Here is a 14,430-nt window from a genome sequence, read left to right as displayed (position 1 = left end):
TGATTATACCTTTGCACAGAGATCACTAATATATACAGACATGGAGTGTGTCAAACTGAACACAGAAAATGCCCCAGAAAAAAAACAAAATAACACAATATCCAAATGACATCCTTGTTTTCAAATGAAGCATGTTCTCAAACAGTAGTTCTAGTGAGCATCTAGTTTGATGCTCAACTCATGTTATTTCAGAGCCTTTTGAGCTGAAAGATGAATCAAACACCTCAAAAGGTGTCCTGGAAGCAATTAGTTCTTGCATCAAACTGATTTTCTGATGAATGAGAGACAAAATAATGCTCTAATGTTTTTAACTAGATCCTGTCTCTAAGCAGCTACAGGTAAAGGTTACAATATGAGCTGGAGTGATAAATTACAGAAATAAGTAGTCATATTTTTCTCATTTTAATGACAATAAATTGGCTGTTATGAACTATCCATTGATTTGTAAAATTAAACAAAGAGCAACTTAATACAAAGACATAGATTAGATTAATAGTTTAACCACTTTAATGAATTAAGGATTAGCAACTATGTAAGAAAATTCTTGCAGTTGGACGAAAAGTTTGAACAGGCAAAACAATTTTGTTTCCATTTTTTCTTTAGTTTTATTAATACCCACAATTATGAAGTTCTGTAAAGGGAAGAAAAAGAAGTATTTTTATAAAACGCCTTTTTTTAACTTGAACTCTGTTTCTCAACTTGTTTGATTTCTCAACATGAGTACAGGAATCCTCCATAAAAACAAGCAGTGCTTCATTCTATGTTCACATACACTGAGCTGCTCACAGCTTATTCCAATCTTAATGCCTTAAGAACAAAGCCCTTACGCTTGTTTTTATTGTCTTAGATCCAGATGGTCTTAGGAGCTTAAATAAATATGACAGAATGAGAAAAAAAATAAAAGGTGTAAAGGACTTAAAAGCTTTATTTTGAGTTTATTGAGAATTCATAATATGAAGTATTGAGCCAGCTGCAGTCGTTTAACATATTTCCAGCCTTTTATTGTTCCAGGAGTTCTTCGCTTCCTGTCTACCTTCCTTTTTGGCAAACCTGAAGAGAGTTTCAATTTCCATATTATCTGCAACATCTGATTTTATTTACAAAGGAAAAAGTAAAGGAAAGATGTTAATTTTGGCAGGTATCAAGAGAACCTGTCACCAAATACATTTCTGACATAAGGTCCTGTAAGATTTAATACTTGAAAGTGCTAAGAAGTTAAGTCCTTCTGTGTCTAAATCCCTTAATGAAACCATGTAGCTTGACATTGTCCCAGTATGGCACACAGTTTGTTCAGATAGGCAGAGCTGGGCTACATCCAGATATTGAAAGACATCTACCCAGAAAGTAACCTCTGCATCCCAGGCCAGTCCTGGTGCAGAAGAGCCCACATTGCATTTTCAGGTCTTGCCCTCTCTAGCATAGACTGGACACATGCAGGAGATACAGAGGTTCAGCTGGGTTTCCTCTCGTCCCCAGTATTGCACCCCTGTGCTTGTAAGGTAACCTTACCCTGTGCCTGTATCATTTTCAGGTCCCTGTGTCTGGAGCAACGTGAGGGCTTTGTCACATCCCACTGAAGGGGCATTTAGTACTATGTTTCTGAAGGTACGTGTTGTGAGCCTCAATGCATGCATGGCAGTAGGTGCAAACTCAACAGGGTAATAGAACTCTGCAGGATACAAGGAACCAAGCTTGCAATTTCACTATATTGCCTACAAAAAAGGCATCTCTGGAATGAACTAGATTCCAAATTGTACCTAAGCTTCTTTTTGGAAGGGATTAATTGCTTCTCCCCAGCTGATATTCTGGGAGTGAACAAAGGGTACATTTAGCACCCCAGTAAGGGTGAAACGTTAGTGCTAAGGTCAGTGTATCACAACACTGTTTACATTCCAAAGCATTTCCATTCACACCTGGTCTCCAGCCTCGTCCCGTGTACTGGATCCACCTTTGGAGAGCATCAGATTCTACAAATGCATTTCTAGTTTAGTTTCACACACACTGGCTGAAGTAACATTAAAGCACAGCTTTAGAACCAAAGATGCATTCTAGCCTGATCCAGGATACGGTAAATTTATTTGCATCTGCTAGAAGCAGACAAAGTTGTAGTAAAACAGGATAGATCAGATTTTGCACTTTCCTGATGGAGAGTCCAGTTATTTGTGTTGCCTCTGGTACTCAGCAGGCTTTTATTGCTAAGCATGATGTTATATGGTCTGGAATATGCCTTGGGTCAGCTGGGATCAGCTGTCCCAGTTGCGTCCCCTCCAACTCCTTGCCCACTCTCAGCCTCATCACTGGCAGGGCAATGCGTGAAGCAGAAAATGTCTTGGCACCATGTAAGCACTGCTCAGCAATAAATAAAACATCCCTATGTTATCAACACTGTGTTCAGCACAAATCCAGAACACAGCACAGCACAAGCTAGTAAGAAGAAAATTAACTCTACCCCAGTCAAAACTGTTCTGGTTTTGACTTTACATGCTTTCGTACCTTAATATTTCTTCCTTTACATACTTTCTAATGTAAGGAAATTTGGAATGGCAATGGAAATATTTGTAATAATTAAAAACTGATCAGTTTTAATTTGTAAAGTATCTGTGGTCATTACTTTTCTCTTTACACATCCTAATTATTGTTCCCTATCACCTTCAGACTGTGAACAAGTGCCTCATTTCTCAGGATAATGATAGCTCTGTATATGCTCTCCAGAATTATGTGGGAGTCAGTTCAGCAGCTAGGCACTAGTTTTTCTTACATTTGCAACATGCTTGTCAGAATTCAGCCTTGTTTTTAAAGGCTGAATTAGGAATTAGAGAAGGAACAGGAAGAGAAATGGTCATTATGGGTCCTATGGAATAAAACATCCCTGTTCTTCTAGAGAAGGACTTTTTACAAGGGCATGTAATGCCAGGACAAAGGGAATGGCTTTAAACTGACAGAGGGGAGATTTAGATTGGATATTAGGAAAAAAAGACTGCGATTGTCTTTCATTCCACGGTGCCTTTTACACCTTAGGTCGACTCTCATAGATTTTTTGCTAGGTGTGTCTGAGTGCCTTCCAGTGCTGCATTAGGCAACAGAATTAAGATCTATCCAGGTTGGTTCCTTCATCCTCTACCCATGGTGAAAACTCTCAGCAGTGGAGAATTTCAGATGGAATATGTATAAGAAATGCAAATATCACTTGAAGCAGATAGTGAGGAATGCAATGGTTTGTGAATTCTCAGAGAATTTACTGCACGTTCTCATCACACTGCTAAGTAAGCCCAGTAAAGAGAACAGTCTACAATCAAACGAATTAACAGATAACTCTTTAGGTATCTGTTTAGGTATCTGCTGAACCCAGGACATCCTAACAGCTATAAAATCTGTTTCAATACATCCGTCACCACCTGAAATCTTTAAGGCTCTTATTGTGCCATACAGATTAGCCATATGCAACCTCAAAGCAGAAAAAGAAAAGATGTAGTCTGAAAGAAACAATTTTTCATTGACCTCCCATAGCATAGCGCTGGTGATCCACTATGGTTTCTCAATCCACTGCTGGCTATTGGCATTTTATATCAGCACAGATGAACTAGATATAGCCAGTATGGACAGTCACATCTATTAGCTCAGGAAAAGAAAAATGTGGCAACTCTATAGTATTTGTATTATTTAGAATCATAGAATCATAGAATGGCTTGGGTTAGAAAGGACCTCCAATCCCCGTGCCATGGGCAGGGACACCTCACACTAAACCATCCCACACAAGGCTTCATCCAACCTGGCCTTGAACACTCCCAGGGATGGAGCACTCACAACCTCCCTGGGCAACTGATTCCAGTGCCTCACCACCCTAACAGGAAAGAATTTCCTCCTTATATCCAGTCTAAACTTCCCCTGTTTAAGTTTTAACCCATTACCCCTTGTCACTGCAGTCCCTGATGAAGAGTCCATCCCCAGCATCCCTATAGGCCCCCTTCAGATACTGGAAGGCTGCTCTGAGGTCTCCACGCAGCCTTCTCTTCTCCAGGCTACTGGAGAATACTGGAAATTACTTCACTTTCACACCTAATCCTACATTGTTTTGCTTTTTTTTTCAACAAGCCAGGACTGTAAATCTACCATCCTCATGGAATGGTTTGGAAAGGACCTTAAGATCAGCTAGATCCAACCCTCCTGCCATGGGCAGGGACACAGAATCACAGAATCACAGAATCACAGAATCCCAAGGGTTGGAAGGGACCTCAAAAGATCATCTAGTCCAACCCCCCTGCAAGAGCAGGGTAACCTACAGTACATCATACAGGAACTTGTCCAGGCGGGCCTTGAATATCTCCAGTGTAGGAGACTCCACAACCCCCCTGGGCAACCTGTTCCAGTGCTCTGTCACTCTTACAGTAAAGAAGTTCTTCATGATGTTAACGTGGAACTTCCTATGTTCCAGTTTACACCCATTGCCCCTTGTCCTATCACTGGATATCACTGAAAAAAGCCTAGCTCCATCATCCTGACACCTACCCTTTACATATTTGTAAACATTGATGAGGTCACCCCTCAGTCTCCTCTTTTGCAAGCTAAAGAGACCCAGCTCCCTCAGCCTCTCCTCATAAGGGAGATGTTCCACTCCCTTAATCATCTTTGTGGCTCTGCGCTGGACTCCTTCAAGCAATTCCCTGTCCTTCTTGAACAGAGGGGCCCAGAACTGGACGCAATATTCCAGATGTGGCCTCACCAAGGCTGAGTAGAGGGGGAGGAGAACCTCTCTTGACCTACTAACCACTCCCTTTCTAATGCACCCTAAGATGCCATTTGCCTTCTTGGCCACAAGAGCACATTGCTGGCTCATGGTCATCCTCCTATCCACCAGGACCCCCAGGTCCCTTTCCCCTTCACTACTTTCCAGCAGGTCACCCCCCAACCTGTACTGGTACATGGGGTTGTTCTTCCCCAGATGCAAGACTCTACACTTGCCCTTGTTGAATTTCATCAAGTTTCTCCCCGCCCAACTCTCCAGCCTGTCCAGGTCACGCTGAATGGCAGCACAGTCCTCTGGTGTGTCAGCCACTCCTCCCAGTTTTGTGTCATCAGCAAACTTGCTGAGGGTGCACTCAGTTCCCTCATCCAGGTCATTGATGAAAATATTAAACAGCACCGGTCCCAGCACCGACCCCTGAGGAACTCCACTAGTCACAGACCTCCAGCTAGATTCTGCGCCATTGACCACAACTCTCTGCCTTCTTCCTTTCAACCAGTTCTCGATCCACCTCACTACTTGATCGTCAAGCCCACACTTCCTTAGCTTATCTATGAGGATGCTGTGGGAGACAGTATCAAATGCCTTACTGAAATCAAGAAAAACTACATCTACCGCTCTACCATCATCCCTCCACCTAGTCACTTCCTCATAGAAGGCTATAAGGTTGGTCATACATGACTTCCCCCTCATAAAACCATGTTGGCTGTTCTTAATGACCCCCTCATCCTTGATATGCCTAGTGATGGAGTCAAGAATAAGTTGTTCCATCATCTTTCCAGGGATGGAGGTAAGGCTGACCGGTCTATAATTACCCGGGTCCTCCTTCTTGCCCTTCTTATAGATTGGTGTGACCTTTGCCATCCGCCAATCCTCAGGCACCTCGCCCGTTTCCCACGACTTACCAAAGATGATGGAAAGTGGCCTAGCAATGACCTCCGCCAGCTCCCTCAGCACCCGTGGGTGCATTCCATCCGGACCCATCGATTTACAGATGTCCAGTTTGCATAGCTGATCCCTAACCCAATCCTCATCTACCAAAGCAAACTCCTCCTTTGTCCTGACTCCTTCTGGGGCTATAGAAATCCGGGGCCCTCGGGGAGAGTCTGCAGGAGTAAAGACAGAGGCAAAGAAGGCATTTAGCACCTCTGCCTTCTTTATATCCTCTGTCTCCAGGGTACCCACTTCGTTCAGCAGTGGGCCTATATTGCCTCTTGTTTTAGTTTTATTTGCTATGTGTTTGAAGAAGCCCTTTCTATTGTCTTTAACCCGACTAGCAAGATTGAGTTCCAAGGAGGCCTTAGCTGTCCTAATTGCCTCCCTACATCCTCTAACAACTGTCCGATATTCCTCCCAATATCGGAGGACCCTGGACCACGTTGCCCAAGGCTCTGTCCAACCTAGCCTTGAACACTGCCAGGGATGGAGAATTCACCACTTCTTTGGGAAGCCTGTGCCAGTGCCTCACCACCCTCACAGTAAAGAACTTCTTCCTTGTATCTAGTCTGAACTTCCCTTGTTTCAGTCTGAACCCATCACCCCTTGCCCTATCACTACAGTCCCTAATGATGAGTCCCTCTCGAGCATCCTTGTAGGCTCCCTTCAGATACTTGAAGGCTGCTATCTGAAGAAACAGGCCTTTATATTTGCACACCCCCCCCCTTTTTTTTTCCCTCAAACTGGCATGACATCTGATTTTATGAACTAATTTTTCAGCATTAGCATACAATACTGAAAACCAATTTGGAATAAATGTGAAATTTAACTCTCAGAAATTCAAACTACATAGAAACAGCCTTATCTTCATGGAAAGAAAAAAAAAAAACAAAAGAAGGTAAATAACCATCATAAGGATATTCTTCCAAAAAAATAAAAAATAAAAGCAGTAGGGAAGTTATTTAGGAATTTATTTTTGCTGTCTTGTTTTGTCAGGAAAATGACAAGTTTTCCCTTCACATTTCCTGCAGTCTCTGCCAGTTCCACATCCCTGTATTTCATTCAGAGCCAGTGATTGTGTTACATGGTCTTTAGTGTCGTGACTGAAGTCTGAGCCAGCCATGCAGTTAATTTAAAAACTGACAGATTGTGCAAACTTTATTAAACAAAAATGAGGTTTACAACAGCAATGTGGAAGACTGTCACTATGAGCAAGTCCTGCTGAAATACACGGGAATTTGGTGTTCTATCAATGCAGTCTTTATTTCTTCAGCATTTTCTTGCTTTCCCTCCCTGCTTTTTTCTTCACAAATGGTTAACACTAAACTCAAACCAGATTAACAGTTAAAAACCAAGAGCATAGAAGCCTGATTCAGTCAGATTTTACTGCAAAATTCCTTTTCCTCCAACTGTTTTTTGCCATATGCCTGCTTGAGGTGCAAAACTGTTCTAATACACTAACAGTTCGGAATTAGAAATCCTTTAGCACTCAAGACTGTTCTATGGCTATTTCTCAGTTACAAGCAGACTGTCTTGGAAATGTAGGTAACCTGCATTGCAGCAATGACCTAGCCACTAGATTTTGCATCAGTTTAGGTAAATCACTTCTGAGTCTGGTTTCTCCATCTGTCTTTTGTGATACATTCAAGCTATTTTGCCATTTAACAGGTTTGCTTTAAGACATAATATAGGAGTGAGTATACGCATCTGTGCACTACACTCCTTTTCATCTGGAGAGTCTTACATAGCTTTTGTTCAATCTGTCATGATATCTTTACATGGCATGAAATTTGACTGCTCTCCAGTAAAATGAAATTGAATACACAGGTCCCAACACATTTGGGTTTTTATGCACACAAACATTTGTGTATATAAACATACAAATATACACACATATATACAAACCAGGATTTAGCAGCATTTAGGCTCTTCCCCACCTTGTCCAAAAGCCAGAATGTAATTGAAAATGCATTGTGCTTTGTGTCTGTGCTGCTGTCATGCATCACAATGCGATAAGCACAGGCTGTAATAGGAAGCAGGCATAAACGAAACCCAAGTCTAATGATATTCTGGCAGCATACTACAAGGCACTGCACCATTTGAAGACATCTATGCTAGAGGAAGACCACCAGAATTGTCTTTCATTGTGGACTAAGTTTAGTTTCATTAAGGGCAGAGTCAAATCATCTTGCTTATGGTGAGAGTGGAGAGTATAGAAATGGACAATTACCATTGAGAAGCAATTGGTTAGTATTTAACTCACAAAGAATCACTTGTAAAACACCCCAAAGACCAGGGTTGCTTTTGAGATGGGCATTATCCATATCCAAATATACAAGAAGATGCATTCCATACCTCCTACAAGTACCTAAATCTGGATAATACATTATAAAGAGAAAAGAGGACAAGTAACATGGAAGAAGCTGTTAACAGTCATGGGAACAAAAAGTTATCCAGGCAAAAATTATAATGTCAATGTATGCTTCTCTGAGCAAAACCAGAACTTCCAAAAATGCTGCTGCAAACACAATCCTCCTCTTATTGTTGCATGTTTTCTAAGCAATACACCACTATAATGCTCAACATCATAAACATTTTTATTGCTCAGAGTCCTGGTGAAATCTATGATGCCAAAGCCCTGTTTATTGCCCTTGGACCTTGTGCATTATGAAATCGCTGCTTCTGTTGGTCATAAAACAGTGTTCTGGTCACAGAATATATATTAACAGGGTTCTGGTCACAGAATATATATTAACAGTGTTCTGGTCACAGAATATATATTAACAGCCATTTTAGTCTTAGTCTGCTGTACCTTCTTACGCAGCATCATGCAATATTGCCACAGTTTGTCGTTCCTGTGCAAAATTCTATTAAAATCAATAAGTACTTCACCCACAAAGTGGTGTCTGTATCATAAAGATAGCCTGGAAAAACCTTCTATATATTACTCAGTAAGTTGTCTTTATGAAATATACATGTCAGCAACTCACAGGCTTAATGGTTCATGTGTCTTTTATCTTCTTTCCATCAAAAGCAGGGAATATTGGTGCCTATGAGTAGGCCTCCTGCTTACCTACCAAAAGCTGTAAATAGAGAACATTTATAAGACCATCAAGAAAGCTGATAGGGGTATATCAGGGAAAAAGCCTGTATGGATGGGTCCAGTCTTTGCACCACATTTTTGGTGAGCAAACAGAATTTAGGATGAAGAGACTCTGAGAACCCATCCAGATCATCTATGCACATGCACACATGTTCTCCAGAACAGATTATGCTTTATGTTATAATTTACAGTTTTTCTCATCTATGCTTAAAAATCACTGTTGATATAGTCCCTCAAATCTAGTCCAATGCTTCATTAGCCTTACAGTTATAAAGGACTTTATTAATGTTCAGACTAAATATCCCTTGCTTTAACTTAAGCTTGTTAAAACTTGCGTTATGTGGAGTGGACACGGAGAATTTATTGCCTCCCACTTCACAGCAACCTCTAACGTACTGGAAGATTATTACCAAATCTCCCTTTGGATTTCACTACCTAAGACTAAGCAAATCCAAATGTTTCAGGCTAGCAATGAGGCACTTACGATTTCATACGGCTGAGAGAACTCTTCACACAAGTGTCTGAATATTTGGTTATGATAATATTGCAAAAGGAAAATTCTTTTGGAAAACTAAGAGTGACAGTGTGAACATCAGTCCTGGAGGATGATCACTGGTAGAACTGTTTTGAAAGATCTGAAAACAATACATAGTATACAGCAAAGACTGAAGAGATTGACACTGCTGTTGTCATACAAATAAGAAGTCTCCTAATGAATCACAGAATAGTTTGGGTTGGAAGGGACCTTCAAAGCTCATCTAGTCCAAACCCTTTGCAATGAGCAGGGACATCTTCAACCAGATTAGGTTGTCTTGATGGTGCATCCACCACCTCTTCGGAAAACCTGTGCCAGTGTTTTACCACCCTCATTGTAAAATATTTCTTCCTCACATCCAGCCTGAATGTCCCCTTTTAGTTTAAAACCATCACCCCTTCTCTGTCACAACAGGCCCTGCTAAAAAGTCTCTCCCCATCTTTCTTTTAGGCCCCTTTCAAATAAAGAAAGGCCACAATAAGGTCTTCTCAGAGTTTTCTCCCAGTTAAACAACCGCAGCTCCCTCAGCCTTTCCTTATAGGAGAAGCCTTCCATTCCTATGATCATTTCCGTGGCTCTTCTCTGGATCCTTTCCAAAAGGTCAATATCCTTCCTGTACTGTAGCTCTGAAGAAGGGAGCACTGTGATCTTTGGATGCAGTTTGCCCTTCTCCCTAATCTTTCCTCCACACTGATTTTCTCTCCAGAGCAGTGAATATTCCTGGCAACATGAGTTCACAGAAAGAGCTTACAGAACTCCCCAGCAACCTCTCAGCTCCCACTCCTCAAATATTCCAAATATTGCAGACCTGTTGGGTGGGAAGCCAAAGAACTACAGGACTTACCTGCTAAGCGTAGATGCAAAATACAGCCAAATAAAGACACTTGCAGTGCTTAGCAACACGATTCCTTCCTCCCTAAAACCAAGAAGCTGGCTTTGCATCCTTGAGCACCATCTACTGGCTTCTCATCTGCTGTTTTTTATCTAAACAACTAGAGTTCGTTATTTGTCCCACCAGCAGATAACAGGAGCTCAGGGTGGTGAATAACAGACAGCTTGAGACCAGCCCATAAGTTGGACTCTGTTTCTATGAAATGTTTGTCAAACAATTTTGAGTAATTAACAATTTCATAATAATCAAAGTCTGTTTCTGGACAATTTTCAAAGAGATAATAAGGCTTAACTGAGCCAGTAAATTATTTGCTGTGAACAGTTCAACCAGCTGTACGCTCTATATTGCAGATTCTATCCTTTCTGTTTCTTCAATTCAAGCAACAGTTGTTATGTTAAAATGATGAAATAAAGCCTAAATCCCTAAGAATAATAATTAAGCAGTAGGGAGCAGTAAACAAGCATAATAAAGTTATTAGTAAATAGTTAGTTTCTAGTGCTGGGAAAAAAAAGGGTGCAGCTTATTTTTCAAGTCTTCTTTTCCATAATTTGTTTTCATTGGATAGTTTCCAGCTTGTGTTCTTCTCCCAGATAATCACTGACAAGCTAGACAATCACTTTTACTGAGCCTCTTCTACAGACTCCACAAGTAAAGGATCATGTAGGAATTACACAGATGAAGACCCACAATATAAGATAACTGAACGAGCTCTGAGACTTTTGCATCTAGAGTCTCTCATCCTCAAAGCTACAACCACCAGGTTTTTCCCAAGTGTCTGATCTTCCATTTCCAGGTATGATCCTGTTGACTTCAGTATGGAGCCCATCACAGCAATGAGCAAGACTTCTAAATTACATGGAAAGGCGAGGCAGAAATAATACCTGTGAATTTTGTCTGTAGTGACACTTGCACATTCTTACTCTACAGCCTAGACTGGACAGGACCTTAAGCAACCTAGCCTAGTGGGAGGTGTCCCTGCCTATGGCATGGATCTTAAGGTCCTTTCTAATCAAAACCATTCCATGATTCAGATGCAAATTCTGCATTCTGCGTGCAAAGTGCTTCAGGTTCTCCTTATGCCCTTACTAATTTCTAGTGCTTAAATTCACTTGCAAATCACAGCTCTAAGGAGGCAAAAAAGACCACAAAACACTCATATCTGTCATTTTTATACTTTTGGGAAGGGAAATTATCATAAGATATATGAATAAAGTTAAGCAATCAATCCATTCCTAAAATCTGGTTTGGCAGCTTGGCTCAGGAAATTTGCACAAAGCTGATTATTTTTACACAGCCATGTTCAGGCAGGTGCTTTGTCAAAGGATCTGCACAACATAGAGAAACACTGAATTAATTTTGCTGTGATAAAATTACATACACAGTCATAATGGGAAGCTAGTGAGTTTAAGTGCTTGTCAGAACTCAAGTGTTGAACTATTCAACATTGAATTGCTTAGAATTTATACATACTTATATATGAGACTCTGGTACAGGGTGCCCAGAGAAGCTGTGGCTGCTCCATCCCTGCCAGTGTTCAAGGTCAGGCTGGACAAAGGGGCTTGGAGCAAGCTGCTCTAGTGGAAGGTGTCCCTGCCCATGGCAGGGGGTTGAAACTGGATGAGCTTTAAGGTTCCTTGCAACCCAAACCATTCTGTGATTCTATATACTCAAAGCTCAAGGTTTCATTCTACTTAACATTATGAGAAATGAGTAGAGGACAGCAGAGTACCCTTCTGGGACACCACATATTTTGTTTATTGAAAGCTTGACAAAAGGTTTCTAAAGTGTAAATAAACTCCTTTTCTAATACTGATGGGTCTTAGGCCTTGAAAGAGATGATTAATTTAATGCTAATAAACACAACTGGGCACAGTCTCATTTAGTTCACATGGTTGTGTCTCACCAACCTGACAGTGGGGCATTACAAGCTGAACTGCCCTTGTCTGCACAACAAAGACAGGGTCTTTCAGCTAATAAGGGCTGATAGAAGCCTCTATACATTTCACTCCCCTTTCAACTTCATAAGCCTGAAAATTCAATTAGAATCTGCACTCGTGCTACACTGCTCTTACTTGTCACAAACAGGACCTCTATGAGATCTTTTAATTAAGCAGCAAATGAAGCCTGACGTAACCTTTGACTCAGCTATGGAACAAGATGCAAAGAGATGGCTGCGTCACTGGTAATGCATTTTGATTTCTCCCCACTGTCCCCTGCTCATCCCCTATACATGGCTTATGTGTTAATGCTGGAGGGTCTGAACAAGCCCTGGGAAGGCCAAAAGAGCACCAATGTCATACCAGAAGTTTTAGCAGGGTATTCTGACACACTGAAATTGCAGAGCCTCTCCAGCAATCAGTGCCAGTAACTAAAGCTGGTTAAGTGTCTCCAGCTGTGAACTGACTCTTATGAAGAGAAGAACCATAAAAGCCTTATCTAGGGCAGCTAAGTATAAGAAAGTCACAGAGCCTGAAAGTCCTCCTATCATTTCTCTTTACCAGCAGTCACGACTACTTTTCAGATAACTCAGTCCACTTTATTTTACACTACTTGCCAGCTGAAACTTGAATACACAGGTCTGCAAACTCATCCCAGAAGGGCTTATAGTTAGCCCACTTTTGAAGGGAGGAAATGTATCAGATAACTTGTTTTTAAAGGTCAGAGAGGAACTGGCAGTGATAAGAAACGGCTTCTCCTTCCCCTCCTCTAAACAAAAGGAAGATTAGACTCACACTTACCAAGATCAACAATGAGCGGCAGAAATACAGATAAAAATGCTTTGTACCATTTTTCCCAGCATCAACCAAATGATTAGACTTGAATTCTCCCTGCCTCCATCCCCCCCAAAAATATATATATAAAATCACTGTTCACTACAAAAGGTTGCTAAAATTAAAAGTGGGAAATTGATATCTTGTTTGACCCTTTTCTTCACAGAACTAATTCCATGCAAAGCAATCAATCCATGAAACATAAGGCTGGGGTGCAAATATGGCTTTTACTGGACAATTTTTGGCACTTTTTCCCAACCCACTAGAAACAATGCCTAAACCATCATTTCATATTCCATTGCAACAGTATTTTTTCTTTTTTCTTTCTGTAGCTTACTCAGGTAATCCTTGCTAAGCACTTGGAAATTCTTTGCTGTTTTGCATCTCCACTAAGACCGAGCAGAAATTTATCTTAGTGGGTTAGTCAGTGAAACGAATACTGAAGAATTGCTACTTTGAGCTAAAAACAAGTTTAGAGTTTGGTTGGGTTCCCTCCCCTTCTCAAATTATTTTGGAAGAGAACCAAAAGCAATGGGTTTGAACAATCCTAGTCCAGAAAATTAACAGTTTATGTGACAGTTTATAGCAAACCTCTAAAACTAGTTTTTTCTACACTCCAGAATAGGACACATATGAGTAGTTCAAACAAATGATGGCATGAAAGACTAACCCCAAACTTTCTTTATTGGACAAATAACAGAATCATAGAACTCCAGACTAGCGTGGGTTGAAGAGACCTTAAAGCTCATCCAGTCCCAGCCCCTGCCACGGGCAGGGACACCTTCCACTAGAGCAGCTTGCTCCAAGCCCCTGTGTCCAACCTGGCCTTGAGCACTGCCAGGGATGGGGCAGCCACAGCTTCTCCGGGCACCCTGTGCCAGCGCCTCAGCACCCCCACAGGGAAGAGCTTCTGCCTAATAACATGCTAGAAAGGAGTCATCCAATAGGAAGAAAGAGAATGGAACCTTTTGCTGTCTCACTGAAAATGAATCTTCTCCAGGTATGATTAAAATCCCAACCTTTTTTTCCCTGGATTCCTCACTAAAGTTGGATGAATACAGCCATAAAAGTCACAAAGACCACCATCATAGAAGGCATGGCAAACATCCATAACAGGATCTGTTCTCTGACTCAGAGAGGAGGGGGAGCTAAGTATGTATCATAGAAGGCATGGCAAACATCCATAACAGGATCTGTTCTCTGACTCAGAGAGGAGGGGGAGCTAAGTATGTAATGGGTATTAATGGGTATTGTCATCTCAGCCAGTACCTCAGGTTGTCTTTAGACTCAAAATGCCATTCTCCTGTCTTATTTTAGAGGATTCACACACATAGGAAGAGATGAATCTCCATGAATGCCTCCCCACAACTATAAAAAGAGTTTAAGATAATTAGCTAAGATCCAGATAATAAAATGTGGTCAGACAAATTCCCTCCAAAGGGCCTATCATAT

General features: G+C 41.2%; 1 long non-coding RNA gene across 2 annotated transcripts in view; it reads right to left on the bottom strand.

Moving 5' to 3' along the window:
• Window positions 1-864: 864 nt before the first annotated feature.
• LOC136007440 (uncharacterized) overlaps window positions 865-14,430 on the bottom strand; it is a 60,640-nt gene continuing 47,074 nt past the window's right edge. The window contains exon 5 of one of the 2 annotated variants that reach the window (XR_010609710.1): window positions 865-1,087. This is a non-coding gene — a long non-coding RNA (uncharacterized LOC136007440). The remainder of the gene's footprint in view (window positions 1,088-14,430) is intronic. The other variant, XR_010609711.1, reaches the window with a different exon arrangement.

Source organism: Lathamus discolor, chromosome 1, assembly GCF_037157495.1.
Source record: "Lathamus discolor isolate bLatDis1 chromosome 1, bLatDis1.hap1, whole genome shotgun sequence".
NCBI classification, from domain to species: Eukaryota; Metazoa; Chordata; class Aves; order Psittaciformes; family Psittacidae; genus Lathamus; species Lathamus discolor.
Note: the sequence above shows the minus strand (reverse complement) of the source record. Positions and strands in the feature narration are given on the sequence as shown.